The sequence below is a fragment of the Schistocerca piceifrons genome, chromosome 2 (genome assembly GCF_021461385.2).
Source record: "Schistocerca piceifrons isolate TAMUIC-IGC-003096 chromosome 2, iqSchPice1.1, whole genome shotgun sequence".
Lineage (NCBI taxonomy): Eukaryota > Metazoa > Arthropoda > Insecta > Orthoptera > Acrididae > Schistocerca > Schistocerca piceifrons.
Window position 1 is genome coordinate 413,232,657 of NC_060139.1, and position 20,371 is coordinate 413,253,027.

The window sequence follows — 20,371 nt, forward strand, 5'->3', positions numbered from 1 at the left end:
TGGTTATGTCATTCCTTGTTGAACTTCGGCTCTTTTATTAAATTTTTAGGATTTAGCTCTGCAGTTTCAAAAGGCAGCCTAGGTCCCATGTTTTGTGACTTATATTGCTGGAGCGACTTCCATATGTTGACAGTACAGCTGCGTTTATGTCATAAACTGTTACTGCGCGATCCGGTGACTACGGCTTATTTTCGTCAACAGACTTTCTCACACGATGTCAATAACGTGCTTTTCATCTTCCGCGTTCGTGAGAAGAGTTAGTATAATGTCTTACTGCGTGTCCATAAGACCTGTCCTTCTGAAAGTGACACCGTTTCAAATTACGTTTAGCTGGTACTATTATGGGGTAATGGATGTAGGTACGAGTTTAACGCCCCGTCGACATGAAGGTCATTAGACACGGCAGTGCTGGAAATAGATGTAAACACATGCCTATGGATACGAAAGGGACGAATCCAAATATTCATTCATGCAAATACTATGTGTAACGATACCGTATCAATTACAATGCAAGATCTGGCAACCGCTTTTGGTTCCCGTTTTCTGTCACTCAGCTAACTAAAAAAAGTCAAAGTTGATAGGACCTTTCTCAATATTTGAGCACCTGTTGCTTCCTAGTTCCCTACTTTACGTTAATTTTCTGTTTACTGTGAAGGGAGTATTGGTATTTTGCCATTGCCTAGAGTACATAACTACATAAGCTAGACAGTTGACATCGTATTTTATGAAGTGTGAGATGGTTAGGGCTATAGATTTTGGGGTAGATACTTTAGCGCCTTAAGAAGTACCTATTAGTTTCTGAAATATCTTGTGGCTGTTTCTGTAATGACAGTATTAGGTTCAAATGGCTCTGAGCACTATGGGACTTAACATCTGAGATCATCAGTCCCCTAGAATTAGAACTACTTAAACCTAACTAACCTAAGGACATCACACACATCCATGCCCGAGGCAGGATTCGAACCTGCGACCGTAGCAGCAGCGCGGTTACAGACTGAAGTGCCTAGAGCCGCTCGGCCACAATGGCCGTCACAGTATTAGGAAGATAGGTTTTATGGGATAACTATTTATATTGTACTACTGCAAAATGAAATATTGTGTCATCTGTATGTAACTGTAGCCCAACAACTTGCATCATCGTTTCGTAAGTAAGAAGAGTAACAACAATTTTTTAAGGGATTCGTTAGAGGAAATATTGTGTCACATATTCGTCTATTTTTTCACATTTTATGCTAGTAACACCTCAACATCTGGAAATTAATGAAATTTCTAAACCACTGCCGTGTCACCTGCCTACATGAATTTGCTAGCGTTGGTTTCTGGCAGGTAATACATAAAGATATTAAAAGCAATAGGACTATTACAAATTCTAGGGGTTTCTATCTGATGCATTTAAAAAATCCTGTTGTTAAATTTCCCTTACAGAATTTGGAATTTATTGATCAGCGTACTGTCAAATGAAGTAGATAGTTTTTGAGCAGGAATAACACTGATGAATATGAGTAGTAATCAGTTTTGCAAGGCGTTGTCGTAGTTGAATGTAGAGTTCAAATGGTTCAAATGGCTCTGAGCACTATAGGACTTAACATCTGAGGTCATCAGTCCCCTAGAACTTAGAACTACGTAAACCTAGTCTAAGGACATCACACACATCCATGCCCGAGGCAGGATTCGAACCTGCGACCGTAGCAGTAGCGCGGTTCCGGACTGAAGCGCCTAGAACCGCTCGGCCACCGCGGCCGGCAATGCAGAGTTCAAGTAGGTAGCGGCGCGCATGGAAAAATTTTGTCACGCCGTAACAAACCTTACTGCAATTTCAAAACATATATTACGTAACTGGCAGTACTCTACACAGGCCGCCAAGAAGGGGAAGAAAGCCAATGTGACTCCGTGTGCACACCGGGTGGAGTCATTTCAGACGGTGAACAGGTCCTTCCGGATCCCATGAAGAGCACAGGGTGCAGCCAAATGCAGGAATTGACTCACTTCGATACCAGTGATGTGTGTCGCTTTGGATCGGAAGAGATTCTTTCTGGTTTCGAGCGGCTAACAGAAGTGGTAAAGACTGCCAGTCTTGCTTGCGAGGTGAAAGCAGAGCTCACCATATGAAACATAGTCAACAGGACCGATTGCGGACCTCTGGCAACTAGCCGAATGGAGGGTCTGAATCAGAGGCTCAGACGGTTCTGCGACCGTTTAGGCTGCACATTCCTCGACTTGCGCCATGGGGTGGTTGGGTTTCGGTTTCCGCTGAATAGGTCAGGAGTCCATTACACGCAGGAGGCGACTATACGGATGGCAGGGGCTGTTTGGCATGGACTGGGCGGTTTTTTAGGTAAGAGGGTCTCGGGAAAACACATAAAGGGCTTCAGTCACAAAGCGTGCAGGCCGAACGCATGAAGAACGTAGATACAGGAACCATTGGTGTAACAGTTGTAGCTGTCGTAGCAGTGTTGGGAAAGTACCAGAGCTCCAAAAGCCAGTAGAAAGCACTAATGCTCAAATTGTTATAGGCACTGAAAGCTGGCTAAAGCCGGAGATAAGTTCAGCCGAAGTTTTTCGAAGAACCTAACGATGTTCCGAAAGGTTAGGCTAAACATGGTTGGGGGTGTCAAGTTTGTTGCTGTCAGAAGCAGTTTAACATGCCGCGAAATTGAAGTAGATACTTCCTGTAAGTTAATATGTGCAGTGGTCATTCTTGGCAACCGGAATAAAATAATAATTGTATCCTTTGACCGACCTCCCAGTTCAGATGATACAATTGCTGAAAGGTTCAAAGAAAACTTGATTTTGATTTCAAACACGTACCTAACTCATACAATTATAATTGGTGGTGACTTTAATTTATCTTCGATATTTCGGCGAAAATACATGTGTAATTCCGGAGGTATGTGTAAAACATTATCCGAAATTGTGCTAAACGTGTTCTCTGACAGTTGTTTCGAGCAGTTAGTTCATGACCCCACGAGAATAGTAAACGGTTGTGAAAACACATTTGACTTCTCCGTAACAAATAATCCTGAGCTAATAACGAGCACCAAACGGATACAGGGATTAGTGAACACAGGGTTGTCGTAGAGCGACTGAATACTGTAACTCTCCAATCCTAAAAAATAAACGAAAAATGTACCTTTAAAAAAAAAGCAGATAAAAATTCACTTGATGTCTTCCTGAGAGACAATCTCGACTCCTTCCAAAAAAACAGTGTAAATGTGTACCAGGTGTGGCTTGCATTCAAAGAAATAGTATCGACAGCAATTGAGAGATTTATACCAAATAAATTAACAAACAACGGAGCTGATCCTACTTGGTGCACAAAACGGGTCAGAACACTGTTGCAGAAACAACGAAAAAAACATTCCAAATTCAAACGGACGCAAAATTTCTAAAATTGGCGATCTTTTACAGAAGCTCCAAATTTAGCTCGGTCTTCAATGCGAGATACTTACAGGTCGTATGAGAAGTATGTTAGCGGCAACACACAATCAATGCCTACTCAGCGGGATAGCAATGGAAATACTATCGAAGGCAGTGCTGCCAAAGCAGAGTTACTAAACACAGCCTTCCGAAATACCTTCACAAAAGAAGACGAACTAAATATTCCAGAATTCGAATCAAGAACAGCTGCCAACATGAGTAACATAGAAGCAAATATCCTTGGAGTAGTGAAGCAACTTAAATCACTTAATAAAAGCAAGCCTTCTGGTCCACACTGTATTCCAATTAGGTTCCTTTCAGACTATGCTGATGCATTAGCTCCATACTTAACAATCTTATTCAACCGTTCGCTCGACGAAAGATTCGTACCCAAAGACTGGAAAGTTGCACTCAAAGACTGGAAAATTGCACAGGTAACACCAATATTCAAGAAAGGTAGTGGGAGTAATCCACTAAATTACAGGCCCGTATCATTAACGTCGATATGCAGCAGGATTTTGGAACATATATTGTGTACATTACGAATTACCAAGAGGAAAACGATCTATTGACGTACAGCCAACACGGCTTTATAAACACCGTTCTTGTGAAACACAACTAGCTCTTTACTCACACGAAGCTCGTATGGTACAGTGTCAAAAGTCTTCTGGAAATCCAGAAATGCAGCTCGTAGTGAAATTGCGTGCTTATGGAATATTGTCTCAGTTATATGGCTGAATTCGTGATATCCTGTCAGAGTGCACAGTTCGTAGTAACTGACGGAAAGTCATCGAGTAAAACAGAAGCGATTTCTGACAATCCCCAAGGTACTGCTATAGGCTCTTTGCTGTTCCTCATCCGTGTAAACGATTTAGGAGACAATATGAGCAACCGTATTAGGTTGTTTGCAGATGACGCTGTCGTTTATCGATTCGTAAAATTACCAGAAAATCAAAACGAATTGCAAAACGATTTATAAAATATATCTCTATTGTGCGAGAATGAGAAATTGACCGTGAATAACGAAAAGTTTGAGGTCATTCACATGAGTGCTAAAAAAAAAATCCGTTAAACTTCGGTTACACGATAAATCAGTCAAATCTGAGGGCTGTAAATTCAACTAAATACCTAGGAATTACAATTACGAACAACTTAAATTGGAAGGAACTCGTAGAAAATGTTGTGGGGAAGGCTAACCAAAGACTGCGTTTCATTGGCAGGACACTTACAAAACGTAACAGATCTACTAAAGACACTACCTACACTACGTTTGTCCGCCCTCTTTTAGACTACTGCTGCGCGGTGTGGGCTCGTTACCAGATAAGATTGATGGAATACATCAAGAAATTTCAGGATTTGGGTGGACATCATTAAAACAAAGACGTTTTTCGTGCAGCGGAATCTTCTCATGAAATTTCCATCACCAACTTTCTCCTCCGAACGCGAAAATATTTTGTTGATTCCCACCTAGACAGGGAGAAACGATCACAATTTATAATAAAATGAGGGAAATTTAGAGCTCGCTCTGAAAGATCTATGTGTTGTTTTTTCCACGTTTAGTAAGAGATTGGAATAATAGAGAATTATTTTGAAGGTGATTCGATGACCCTTCTGCCAGGCACTTACATGTGATTTGCAAGGTACCCCTGTACACTGAAGAGCCAAAGAAACTGGTACACCTGCCTAATATCGTGTAGGACCCCCGCGACCACGAAAAAGTGCCACAACACGACATGGCATGAATTCGACTAACGTCTGAAGTAGTGCTGGAGGGGATTGACACCACGAACCCCCGCAGGGCTGTCCATAAATCCATACGAGTACGAGGGGTTGGAGATCTCTTCTGAACAGCACGTTGCAACGCATCGGAGATTATGCTCAGTAATGTTCATGTCTGGGGAGTTCGATGCCTATCGGAAATGTTTAAACTCAGAAGAGTGTTCCTGGATCCATTCTGTAGCAATTATGAACGTGTGGGACGTCACATTGTCCTGCTGAAATTGACAAAGGCGGTCGAAATGCGCAATAGACATGAATGGATGTAGGTGATCACCCAGGATGCTTACGTACGTGTCACCTGTCAGAGTCGTACCTAGGCGTATCACGGGTCCCATTCTACTCCAACTGCACACGCCACACACAATTACAAAGCGTCCACCAGTACGAACAGTCCTCTGACATGCAGGGTCCATGGATTCATGAGGTTGTCTCCATGCTCGTAGACGTCCGTCCGCTGGACACAATTTGAAGCGAGATGCGTCCAACCAGACAACATGTTTCCAGTCATCAACAGTCCAATGGCGGTGCTAACGGGCCAAGGCGAGGACTAGAGCTTTGTCTCGTCCAGTCATCAAGAATACACGAGTGGGCCTTCAGCTCCGAAACCCGATATCGATGATGTTTCGTTGAATTGTTCTCACGTTGCAAATTTTGATGGCCCAGCATTGAAATCTGCAGCAATTTGAGGAAGGCTTGCACTTCTGTCACGTTGAACGATTCTCTTCAGTCATCGTTGGTTCCGTTCTTGCAGGATCTTATTCCAGCCGCAGTGATGTCGGAGATTTGATGTTTTACCAGAGTCCTGATATTCGTGGTACACTCGTGAAATAATCGTACGGGAAAATATCTACTTCATCGCTGTGTCCTATTACTCGTGCGCCGACTATAACACCACGTTCAAACTCACTTAAATCTTGATAACCTGTCATTGTAGCAGCAGCAACCGATCTACCAATTGCGCCAGACGTCTTATATAGGTATTGTCGACTGCAGCGCCGTATTCTGCCTGTTTACGTATCTCTCTATTTGAATATGCATGTCTATACCAGTTTCTTTGGCGCTTCAGAGTAAATGGAGATGTAGATGAAAACGTCACTGTGTTGAGTAAGACTTTCCACCATTCCGCTGATCGTCGCTTCGAATTTCATTAACAGTATCCAAATTTTTAATATTTAATTGGGCAGTATTCTCAACTTATTCAGGTATAACAAATACTGGCAAATCAGAAGATATTTTACAGCATTGTCATGTCTAGAGAACTAAATTGCTCAAAGCAATTCGAGCATCAGGAGGTAGAAGTGGATGCAGACCTAGTTCTATGTCTGTACCTAATTGAAACTCTGCAAACAGCTCTGAAGTGCATGGCACAGGCCATGTCCCGTTGTACCAGTTATTAGGACTTCCTCCCGTTCCATTCACATACGAAACTCGGAAAGAATGGCTACTTAAATTCCTCTTTGCGAGCTGTAATTACTATAATGTTGTCTTCACGATGTCAGTGGGAGCGATACGTAGGGGATTGTATTATTTTTCTAGACGCATTACTTACATTTCTCTAGAAACTTTCTAAGTAGGTTTTCTCGGGGTAGTTTGAGTCTATTTCCAAGGTCTGCCACTTCAGTTCTTTCAGCATCTTCGTGACACTTTCCCATGGACCAAGAAAGCCTGGGACCATTCGTGCTGACGCATCGTATACACTTGAACAGTATTCCAGGATGTTTCGCATGAGTGTTTTGTAAGTAGTCTCCGTTGCAGACTAATTGGGTTTCCCTAGTATTCTACTAACCTTTTGGACGCAAAGATGGCGGAAATACTTCCCTTCAAAACAACCCTAGCAGGAAAGTGAGGAAGCAGCTGCCTCAATACTCATCACACCTTCCTCAACAGAGATTTTGGCTTGCGAACATATTCACGTTCTTTTAGCAGAGAACAATCTAAATGCCTTTACCCAGTCCCTCTTTGTGAAGTCTTCATACACAGAATTTCCCCCTCACTGCCGTATGTGTATATACACCCCACAGTCCCCTTTTCCTCCCATTCACACTTTCTCCTGTCTGTGGCTTCCCCTGTCACTGTCTTTATCCCTTTCTCTCGCTCTTCCTTACGACTGTCTCCATCTCTGCCAGTTTCACTTCCATTTTCTTTGTCCCATTCTTTTTCTCTCCCATTGCCATTGTCTACTATTTTCTCGTTAACAGTCTGCTGTCATTCTCTTCAACCAACACTGATTCCTCTCCCTACATGTCCTTGGGGACGGTTTACTCAGAGTTTTGACCTCTACACCGAGAAAATTTAACATGTGGATGTAGGGGATGGGGGGAATGCGGGCCAATTTCTTGAGTTAAAGTTCGCCGATCCATGGGAATCCAAGTCCTCCAAGCGTATGTAAGGTTTCCATCATCTCTCGTTTCTATTTCCATTGCCTCTTCTCTTTTTTGCTCCCGCTGCTGCTATCTCTATTTTTCTTTTATACCATTGTAGATTAAAACTGAAGAAACTGCAAAAAGGTGGGAATTTAAAGAGATGTGACCTGGATAAACTGAAAGAACCAGAGGTTGTACAGAGTTTCAGGGAGAGCATAAGGGAACAATTGACAGGAATGGGGGAAAGAAATACAGTAGAAGAAGAATGGGTAGCTTTGAGGGATGAAATAGTCAAGGCAGCAGAGGATCAAATAGGTAAAAAGGAGGGCTAGTAGAAAACTTTGGGTAACAGAAGAAATATTGAATTTAATTGATGAAAGGAGAAAATATAAAAATGCAGTAAATGAAGCAGGCAAAAAGGAATACAAACGTCTCAAAAATGAGATCGACAGGAAGTGCAAAATGGCTAAGCAGGGATGGCTAGAGGACAAATGTAAGGATGTAGAGGCTTATCTCACTAGTGATAAGGTAGATACTGCCTACAGGAAAATTAAAGAGACCTTTGGAGAAAGGAAACCACTTGCATGAATATCAAGAGTTTTGATGGAAACCCAGTTCTAAGCAAAGAAGGGAAAGCAGAAAGGTGGAAGGAGTATACAGAGGGTCTATACAAGGGCGATGTTCTTGAAGACAATATTATGGAAATGGAAGAGGATGTAGATGAAGATGAAATGGGAGATATGATACTGCGTGAAGAGTTTGACAGAGCACTGAAAGACCTGAGTCGAAACAAGGCCCCCGGAGTAGACAACATTCCATTAGAACTACTGACAGCCTTGGGAGAGCCAGTCCTGACAAAACTCTACCATCTGGTGAGCAAGATGTATGAGACAGGCGAAATAGCCTCAGACTTCAAGAAGAATATAATAATTGCAACCCAATGAAACAGGTGTTGACAGATGTGAAAATTACCGAACTATCAGTTTAATAAGCTACGGCTGCAAAATACTAACACGAATTCTTTACAGACGAATGGAAAAACTGATAGAAGCCGATCTCGGGGAAGATCAGTTTGGATTCCGTAGAAATGCAGGAACACGTGAGGCAATACTGACCCTACGACTCATCTTAGAAAATGGATTAAGGAAAGGCAAACCTACGTTTCTAGCATTTGTAGACCTAGAGAAAGCTTTTGACAATGTTGATTGGAATACTCTCTTTCAAATTCTGAAGGTGGCAGGGGCAAAGTACAGGGAGCGAAAGGTTATTTACAATTTGTACAGAAACCAGATGGCAGTCATATGAGTCGAGGGGTATGAAAGGGGAGCAGTGGTTGGGAAGGGACAGAGACAGGGTTGTAGCCTATCAACGATGTTACTAAATCTGTATATTGAGCAAGCAATAAAGGAAACAAAAGAAAAGTTCGGAGTAGGTATTAACATCCATGGAGAAGAAATAAAAACTTTGAGGTTCGTCGATGACATTGTAATTCTGTCAGAGACAGTAAAGGACTTGGAAGAGCAGTTGAACGGAATGGACATTGTCTTGAAAGGAGGGTATAAGATGAACATCAACAAAAGCAAAACGAGGATAATGGAATGTAGTCGAATTAAGTCGGGTGATGCTGAGGGAATTTGATTAGGAAATGAGACACTTAAAGTAGTAAAGGAGTTTTGCTGTTTGGGGGCAATGGCAAGGAAAGCGTTTCTGAAGAAGAAAAATTTGTTAACATCGAGTATAGATTTAAATGACAGGAAGTCGTTTCTGAAAGTATTTGTATGGAGTGTAGCCATGTATAGAAGTGAAACGTGGACAATAAATAGTTTAGACAAGAAGAGAATAGAAGCTTTTGAAACGTGGTGCTACAGAAGAATGCTGAAGATTTGATGGGTAGATCACATAAATAATGAGGTGCTATTGAATAGAATTGGGGAGAAGAGGAGCTTGTGGCACAACTTGACTAGAAGAAGGGATCGGCTGGTAGGACATGTTCTGAGACATCGAGGGATCTGCAATTTAGTATTAGAGGGCAGCGTGGAGGGAAAACATCGTAGAGGGAGACCAAGAGATGAATACACTAAGCAAATTGAGAAGGATGTAGGCTTCAGTAGGTACTGGGAGATGAAGAAACTTGCACAGGATAGAGTAGCATGGAGTGTTGCATCAAACCAGTCTCAGGACTGAAGACCACAACAACAACAACCATTGCCGCTGACTGATCATCACTACCTCTTTTCCCTTTGGCTCCCACTGCTATTGTCTTCATCTATCTCTCTTTCTCGGCCACTCGCACCATCACTATCTCCTCTCTCTCTTTCGGCCCCACCTGAAATGCCTGCTCTCTCTGTTAATCTATTTCACCACAAAGAAGCGCGAATATATTCGCATTCCAAAATTTTTGGTGAGGAGAATGGAATGAGGATTGAGGTAGCTGGTTCTCCACTTTTCTGTCAAATTCTTTTAAAGGGGAGAATATTCGCTTTTTTTGTGCTCCGACAGGAGCATTGTTCCGCTAGTTCCCTTGCGTATATGAAACGAATATTATGTCAGTAAGATTTTGACAGTTTATTTACGTACTTCAAATCACTCACATACTTCGACACATAAACAACAAATAAGCACGCATAATTTATGGTCCCCCATCCAACACAAGTTCACTTTACTCTACTTCACGTATACATGCACAAGATTTTTAGGTTGTACCTACAGTACACAAATTAGAGCGACTTTTGGTTCGCAAGTACAAATAGTTTCGAACGAAAAAATAATTTTTACAAGGTATTTCCGCTGCCAGGTGGTACCAACGAGTAATTGCCTGGTCAAGACAGTCTGTATAGGCGTGGAGTGTCCGTTGTATAGAGAGATTGTAACAAAAGAATATCATCTTAAGAACATATGGCAAAAATTTCGACGATCTGCAATGAATACAAATTATAGAAGTGGCCGTCCCCAAAATTTGGACTTTTGGTACCGAAAAATCATGGTTTTTCAGGGTTTTCTCAGGAACCGCCCATGAACAAATAGTGCTTTTATAACTCATCTCAGGTCCGCCATAGACCACACCTCATGCAAAAGAAACAATCGATTTGTTCAATTTGTCTGGGCTGGAGGTAGTATGTAATGTTTAAATTTTGACTCTGTACTGTGGAATAGCTACAGTATACCCATTCTTCCTATAAACATAAAAACAGTCGCTAGACAATGAGCCATCCGAAACAACTGACCCCTTATTTCTTTGATCAATAGAACCCGAGATACGACCTCTTGCCAAATCACATATCCACGTGCAGTTTTTTGGAATGTATTGGTTCCTTCGCGCACGAACCCATGAACCGCATTCTGCCACCTGCTTTACCTGCGACTGAGAGAATGTGATGGTTCCACTTCATATCCCTACAGATTGTTACACCCAGCTAATTTTAGGATTCCATCAATTCCAACTGTCACTCACTGATATTATGATCATGGGCTACTATACTTTTTCGCTTGGTGAAGTGCACAATTTTACATTTCTGAACATTTGAAGTAAGTTGCCAACTTTGTGCCACTTTCAAATCTTATCTCATCTGACTGAGTACCTGAGCAGATTCTTTCAGATAGTAGGCCTGCTTCATTACGGATAACTGCACCATCTCCAAAATGTTAATATTGTCTACAAGGTCTTTAATATATAACATAAACAGCAAGGGTCCCAACGCACTTGCTCGGGGAACAATCGAAGTTATTTCTACATCTGTCTGTGACTCTCCATCCAAGGTAACTCGCTGCATCCTCCCTAACAAAAAACTGTCAATTTGTTCATATGTTTCTCTTGATACCGACATATGATAGTGCTTTTGAAAATAAGTGAAGATGTGGTACTGAGTCAAATGCTTTTCGGAAATCGAGAAATGCAGCGTCTACCTGAATGATTTCCTCCAACGTTTCACGTGAAAAAGTGTGATTTGGGGTTCTTGTGATCGATGTTATCGGAAGCCATGATGGTTGTCATAGACGAGGTCATTCTGTTACAGGTGCCTCATTACGTTTGAGCTCAGAATATATTATAAGATTCTATAACAGACTGATGTCAAGGTGGATGGTGGTTTCGTGGATCACATCTGCTACCCTTCTTGTAGACGCTTGTGACCTGTGCTTTTTGCCAACTACTGGGCACGATCTTTTGTTCGGGGAATCTACGGTAGATTACAGTTAAAAGGTCTAACTCTGCTGCAAATTCAGTATGGAATGTGATACGGGTTTCATCGGGCTCTGGAGCTTGGTTCAGTTTTAACTGTTTCAGCTGTTTCTCAAAGCAATTGATACTAATATCTGTATCAGTCATCTTTTTAGTGATAAGAGATTTAAACTGTAGTCCTGAGTTTTGCTTTGTAAAGGAACACTTTTAAACAGAGTTAAGCATTTCGGCTTTTGCTTTCCTACCCTCAGTTTCAGTCCCTGTCTCATCCGTGAGCGACTAAACACTAACTTTGGTGCGATTAATAGCCGGACATACGATAAAAGTTTCTTGGGGTTCTATGAGGCATACTTAGATGATATTCTGCTACGGAAATCGTTCTGTACTTCACGCATTGCCAGCCTGACAGCCAAATGCGTTTCATTCGGAATTTTCCTGTCTGTTCTCCTACGCTTTATTTTATGCCTATTCAGCATCAGTCATCCTTTCTTTAGATTTTTAGAAATTTTTTTACAGTGACTGTATACTACGGAGAGCCATGGAAAGTGCCTCCAATCACGATGGTTTGTGCTAGGTACATGTCTATCCAGTGCGTGGTGAATTGTTCTCTTAAACTTGAGCCACAGTTCCTCCTTATTCTCTTGTCCTGAGCTAAGAGTTACAGGTTCCACATTGGCTTATGACACCACTCTATCTTTATATAATTTGCTGAATATACGAGTATGTGCTGGAAAGTAATACCTCGGACTCTTTTATGTGAAAATTCTTGCAGATTTTTGAATAAAACATACTTTATTAACATTCAAAGTTTTTTCTTTGTATCTATATACATATTTATTTCTCAACATTATCACTCTGGTGAGGAAGACATCTCTCCCAACAAGAGACCAATTTGTTGACAGCGTCGCTGTAGAATGTTTAACTTTTGCTAACAGAGGCACGACCCCACCTCTGCTGGCACCGCTTCGTCCTTATCAAAATGAACTCCTCGAAAGTATTCTTCAAATTTTGAAAAAATATCGGAGGAGCCAAGTCGGAACTGTATGGACGATGACTGATGGCAGTGAACTCAAGACGACGGATTGTTGCAGATGTAGCAGCACTCGAGTGTGTGGTCTGGCATTGTTGTGCTGAAGAAGAGGGTAATCCAGGTGTGGATGAACTCTTGGAAATCGAAACTCGATTACAGCACACTGTTTCTCACGCACCGACATGGTTACGGCACACACACCCCCACGTTTAAAAAAAATGGCTCTGAGCACCGTGAGACTTAACATCTATGGTCATCAGTCCCCTAGAACTTAGAACTACTTAAACCTAACTAACCTAAGGACGTCACACAACACCCAGTCATCACGCCATGTTTCACACTAGAATTTAGTCCTTCTAGCGGCAGAGGGTTGTAATATGTAGACATGAAGAATAAAGACGTAGATTGTTAACAATGTTTGTTTTATTTAAAATGCTTTAACAGGTTTCATATAAAAGGTTCGGAGGCATTACTTTTTAGCACGCCTGCGTATAAATATTTCTATTTTTTTAGCTGTATACCTTCATTTTACAAGATTTTAGTTTATACAATCATTCAATGCTGTGCAACATAGGTTGTCCCAGAAATGTTGCGACAAACCTCTAGGGGAGGTGGGGCACATCATAAGGATTGAGAATTGCACAGCAACCCATGGCCGCAAACGTCAGGGGTAAGTGGTAGCAGAGACCGAAGATCGGAAAGGAAATAAGAGAGTGATTCATTTGAAACATTTATTGCACATAATGAGCGTATACGGTGTTCGAAATGAATACATCTGTGATATTACAGTTGATGCTTTATATATCCGCCATGAGACACCAATGATGCCCGACACCGACAGAGAATTGACTGCCGAACACTCTGGAACGTATTGAGAGTTTCCTTGAGTGTAGCAGCTGCGCAGACGAATTTTGCGACGAGATCCACTTCAGACTACAAATGATGACGATACATGAGAGATTTCATGGCTCCCCACCGAAAGAAAACAAGGCTCCAAACCCCGATGAGCGTGGGGGCGAGGGAACAGGTGCATCAGTTGTAATGTCACAGATGTATTCATTTCGAACACCGTATGCGCTCATTATGTGCAATAAATGTTTCAAATGAATCACTCTCTTATTTCCTTTCCGATCTTCGGTCTCTGCTACCACTTACCCCTGACGTTTGCGGCCATGGGTTGCTGTGCAATTCTCAATCCTTATGATGTGCCCCACCTCCCCTAGAGGTTTGTCGCAACATTTCCATCCATCTATGCAGGAATGACCTGTTCAACTGCCTACGAACAGCCGATCTAAAATGAACAGGCACCCCACCGCGTTGGAACCACATGCTACGCCTCACATTTCCTGGAACAACTGCGAGCAAGCTGGGAAGAACCTGCTCCAGAAAGTCCGATAAATAGCGAATAGACGGATGACAACAACTGATATCTGGGCAGATGCTACGGGCAGTGTGTCACCATGAACCGTCGGGAACAGATTAGTGAAAGCTGGGTTGAGATCTTGAGTTGCCTTGCTCATTTGCCGCTAAACACCATATTATAAAGCGACAGACATTTGCATGGTGTAGAGCAGAAAATACTGGGACGAGAGGTGACATTATTTGGTGTTCAGCCTTCTGTTTAAGGCCTGTCAGGTCGACGCGCACTTGTCTCTAAACGACATGGCGAAAAGTCAGAGATAGCACTTATTTTCGAGGTCATAGCTTTCCATGGCCTGGAATCATGGTGTGGGCAGAAGGGTTGAGACGTGGGGACAGTGCGGTCTGCCGGCCGGAGTGGCCGTGCGGTTATAGGCGCTACAGTCTGGAACCGCGTGACCGCTATGGTCGCAGGTTCGAATCCTGCCTCGGGCAGGTTAGTTAGGTTTAAGTAGTTCTAAGTTCTAGGGGACTGATGACCACAGTAGTTAAGTCCCATAGTGCTCAGAGCCATTTGACAGTGCGGTCCGCACCGTGTTCCAGCTCCGTGCGGGTGACAAAACTTGCCTTCTATGGCCAGTACTAAAAATACCTTTTTCGTCATTTTAATCCTGACACTTCTGGGAGTGGGAAACTAGAGACCTTATGGACTGGGCCTCATCCTTTTACATACGTATAAACTTCTCACCATTAAAATAGCACGTAACGGAAATTATTGTGTTCTTGAGACAGAGGTGTTAGTTGTCTTAGTTTGATGTCTATTTTTCTGCACAGAGGGGATTGTTTACATACTTAAAAGGCAAACAATCCTGTTGGCAGAACATCCACAACTGAGCATTATGGCAGAGGCTGAAAATACCGCTTCAGTTGTAAATTACTTAATTTTCACACGACCGGTTTCGGATTGTTACAAGCTATCCTCAGGTGTTGTACTGGAAAGAGCAAAATACGGGAGATGATTTTTCTTTATATATTCACTACCTAGGCAGTCGTCCTTAGTACTGTCTGATGTCGCCGGCCGATGTGGCCGAGCGCTTCTAGGCACTTCAGTCTGGAACCGCGCGACCGCTACGGTCGCAGGTTCGTATCCTGCCTCGGGCATGGATGTGTGTGATGTCCTTAGGTTAGTTAGGTTTAAGTAGTTCTAAGTTCTAGGGGACTGATGACCTCAGATGTTAAGTCCCATAGTGCTCAGAGCCATTTGAACCATATTTTGTCTGGTGTCACTTACACGTTGACATACGTTTCATAGCACTTAGCCCGACCGGCGGTTTCGAAATGTTTTTTAAAAGGTTTTAAAAAATTTTCGAAAAAATTTGTTTTTTGTTTTTTTATGTGTATTGCGTCGTGTGAAAATTATCTCCCGTCTTTTGCTGTTTCCAGTACGACACCTGAGGATGGGCTTGTAACAGTCCGAAAGCGGTCGTGTGAAAAAAAAAGTAATTTACAACAGAAGCGGTATTTTCTACCTCTGCTGTAATTATAAGGGTCAACAAAGTGAAAACGAGACAGGCGGAAAAAATAAAGAACTCTTTATTATTTCAAGAGTAATCGCCATGACTGTTATTACATTTGTCCCACTATGAGATAAGGCGATGAGTGCCTTCATGCTAAACGTTTGTGAACGCCTACGGAACCGTGATTGCACCCAGGCGTCTACCTCTTCGTCGGAAGCAAATCGGCATCCACGAATGTCTCTTCAGGGCTCCAAACGTATGGAAATAACTTGGGGAAGGATCGCCACTCTATGGAGGATTCGTAAGGGCTTCCCAGCGAAACTTCTGCAACTAATTCGAAACGATATGGCAGCATGTGGGCGGGCATTTTGTTGGCAGGTTGTTTCGACCACGCTGCAGAATTTTCGCTGGGAAGCCCTTACACATCCTTCATACGGTCGCGATCCCTCCCCCTGCTATCGTCATGTGTTTGGAGCCCTGAAGAAAGACATTCGTGGCAACCGATTTGCTTCCGACGAAGAGGTATACGCCTGGGTGACATCACGGTTCCGTAGGCAACTGCAGACATTTTTCCGTGAAGGCACTCACTGTCTAGTCTCACTGTGGGATAAAAGTATTAGCAGTTAAGGCGATTGCTTTTGAAATAATAAACAGTTTACTTCTATACTCCATCTATTTCGTTCTAATTTGACTGCCCCTTATAATTTCTCAGTCACTAAAATGTTTTTATGATTTTCTTATGTGGTGAAAGTTTTCACACTGTTCTTATTTTGTGATAAGAAGAGATTTCTGAGTGTAAAATTAAAAAAAGCCAACCCTTTGTTGGGGAATGTACGGTGATCGTAAAGAAACTGAAGTTGTGGACGGAGGAGATATCCGATTTACGGCCTGGTGGATTCAAAATAGTGTTTTTTTCACATAACGCGTAGCTGAATATATGTAACGATGTATGTATATTAAATTATGAAACCCTCAAGATCAGGTACGATAGCAGGTCGTATGTGTTTGTTAAAGCATGTAACTGGAGTAGCGCATTTTTGGATCCAGCACCTTTTCCATAATCCTTTGACGTTTTATAATTATGTAATGCAAATTCATAAATACTTCCATCGGATTAAAATAACCTGAGTGAATATTCTTTTGCCTGTTCTGAAACTTTCCACATCTCGCACATAGATCAGACCAGTGAAATCATTTGTTACGTTCACATACAAAAAATAAAAGTAGAAGTAGAGGAATCATTTCTAGGATATTTGCTATCAGGGAGAAGAAAGCCCCTAACATAACGGGAGATAATTTACATGTTACAGAACAGTATAGTCTGGATATAACGATAACCTAAGGACAAGGATACGACAGTGCTTCTGGAATGGATGGCGTGTATTCAGCAGATAAAACAAGAAGTTGCGAATTTAATTCTAAGACATTGTTTGTAGCCTGCGTAAACCACTCTCTCAATCCGTGTGGATTATACGCTTTTACAACAGTTGCATTATGTGCGACTTTTTTTGCAACCTTTTAAGTTTCTCCGTCACTTACTCCTTCTCTGCCCACAGACGGAAGATCGCTCCGAAAAACGTTGGAGTTCCAGTTGAGAGACTTCTAGATACACAGTGGAGTGCTCACTACGAAGCTGTTAAGCCAGTGTTTCAGTGCTTTAAAAAGATTAGTGATACCACTGAGGAACTGTCTGAAACTTCGGAAACCATTGAAACCAGAGGAGCCCCTTGAACTCTGTTGCCTGCATTGCGTGATTTCATTTTTTGCGTTTACGTATTACTGTCTTAAAAGGAGTCAACCATGCTCAAACATATCTGCGAATTCTTGATGTTAGACTCGAAAGGTGTATTGCGAAGATGATAAGTCTAAAGCTCCTTTTGAAATAAAAGAGAAATTGTCTTGTTCACGAAGCACTTCAATTTACGCAAGACACAAGTGACAAGATGGGCATTCCTGTGGAACGACCAAGTAGAAGAAAATAATGTCTCCAGGGAAGCCTGAAAATGAGAACCTGACTTTGCATCAGGAACAATAAAAGTCAATGTTAGATTTGATATACAGGTTTCTGTAATAAATCGAGACACATTGCAAAACTATGGAACCTTTATCAGACCGATGTGTTGTTTAAGAGCCCGGAAATCTGATTAAAACCTCATAAATGAAACCTCCCACGACTATAAAAAGTTTGGTTGACATTATTATGAGATTCCTGAATATGGTATCATTCAACGCCTAAGAAGATTTCTGCAGGATGCTAACGTTCTAAAAGAAATGTCTGTTGGTTGTACACCTGTAAGATTCTTACTGTTCCAGATCTGCTCCCAATTTAATTTTGCGTTAAGATTTAATTTTGAGACTTTCCGTAGCGACATGTGAAAGGAGTTTTCCAAAACTGATAAAGAACTGTCTTAGGTCCTCTATGGGTCAGTTACGACTCTGGTTTGGCAAGTCTGTCGATCGAAAGTAGTGTATGTTAATTGCATCGTATTGATGACACAATTTCAAAATTTTCAGCGGAAAATGTCTGAAGGAAATCATTCTCAGCTACATGTTAAAGTCACCTATAACTTCTGTAACTAAAAAGATCTTTGGTTATTTGTATCGCTTCATTAGAAATCAGCTGTACTAAATATAGGATGATTCACCTAAAACTAACACCTCAAATATTTTGGAAATGGAAAGTGCTTTTGATGTGCGGTTTTCAGGGAATGGATTTGTAGTCAGGGGCTCGTATTGTTAGCCATCAACAAGTTGTAATAACGCTTATAAAGCGTATTTTTGAGCAAACATACCATTTTTTGAATGGAATAATGCCTGTTAAGATTAACAAACTAACAGCAGGACAAATTGAATGTTAGTCGTGTTTGTTGCAGAATTCTAGTGAGAGTCGCTTACAACGGATCTTATTTTGAAAAGTTCACACACCTACACTTGTACTATACCTGTGACAGCACACACTAAAGAATAACACAAGTGTACATGCACTAGTTATATGGACTCTGACCAGTAACGGGACAACTCACCGTCGCAGATTGCGTTCAGAATGAGCACCGGCAGCGGCAATATACGCTTGCAATCTGCTATGGAATGACTGCGGCATACGTGCTAGCATTTCAGCGGAGATGTCAAATAGCGTGCAGTAATACGTCTTGCATATCGCCGGCTGTAACTGGTATGTACTTTTAGACAGCATCTTTCACCTTTCCCCACAGAAAGGCGTCAAATCCGGGGAATGGGCCGGCCAAGGTACAGATTCGCTGCGTCAAATCCAACGATTTAGAAACAATTCTTGAACACATGCTATAGTACTTCGTGCGCTATGGGCTGGACAGCCTTAATGTTGGTACCACAAGTTCCTCCTAGTCTGCAGAGGAACATCTTCTAGTACCCATGAAAAATGTTCTATTAGGAGGCTGCGGTACTTGTGCACATTCACTGTTCCGCCTAAGGACAACAAACCTATGAGCTGATGGTTCACTAACCCACACCACACGTTTACACTCCATGGACGCTGACGGTCCACCTGACGAAGCCAACGGAGATTGTCAACAGACCAATAGTGCATATTTCGTCGGTTTATCTGGCCATGATTGGTAAATGTGGCTTCATCACCAAATAAGATGCATGGAACATCTGGAACATCTTGTCTTAATGCCCATGTACAGAAGTTAACACGATTCTCATAATCGATTCCACGTAGCTCTTGACTGAAAGCGGTGTGATGGAACTTATGTCGATGGAGAATGCGTAGGGCATTTGCCTGTCTCACGCCACTTCCACGTGCGGATCAACTGCAACACCAGCAAGAACATTAATTTCCCCGTCTTCTGTCGTTACTTGTTTCCTTCTGTTACCTTACACTACTATTTCAAGCAACTGGTTGAAAAGGTTGTTAAGTAATTGCCGAGATGGTTGACTTCTATTGGGATATCTTTCCGCATGCACACACCGTACAAGAACGAACTGCATTCTTCTTACACTCTCCACACATCATGAGTATCTGTGATTTTTCTGCAACGCTAAATCCCACCTTCCACTCAACACATACTGCTTGGACTGTTTATCCACTAAATGACCAGAAGGTCGCATTATACTCAACGAACCTACAACCACACTGCAAGCAAACATAACAACATCGTATCTAGCTACTACGCCGGTTGAATGGCACAACCAAGTGTACTGGTTGCCCTGGAGAGAACAACATTAATTTTTATAAAATTGCGAACAGTGCTATGAATTAAGACTTTTATTGTTCTTGAAAGACGTACGAAAAAATGTACAGAAAAAACCATATTCAACCATCATTCAACGTAATTGTATTTAAAAACATAATCGATTTACTATGTAAATTAGTCTTTGCTTATGTTAAAAATATTAACAGCTGTGAAACAGTCGAATGATTTTATGTGATCAGTTACTCTGGTCTTGATCTTGGATGAGGATATATGTAAGAGGCATTGTCAGTGTATTTACGTAGCATTTTGATTCAATGTATGTGAGGTCCGCCAAGCACCGTATGGTGGATTGCGGAGTATGTATGTAGGTGTAGATGTAGATGATCTTTATTTGCTCTTAAAATCGTTATTTACGTATCTTTAGCATCACTGTATGTTAGGAGATGAATAACTTATTTTTTCAGAATATCAGAATGCGCAATACAGCGCGAGCATATGATTTATTGTTGTCTGCCATTTGCACGGCCGCAGTGTCTTATTTGGATATTGCCAAT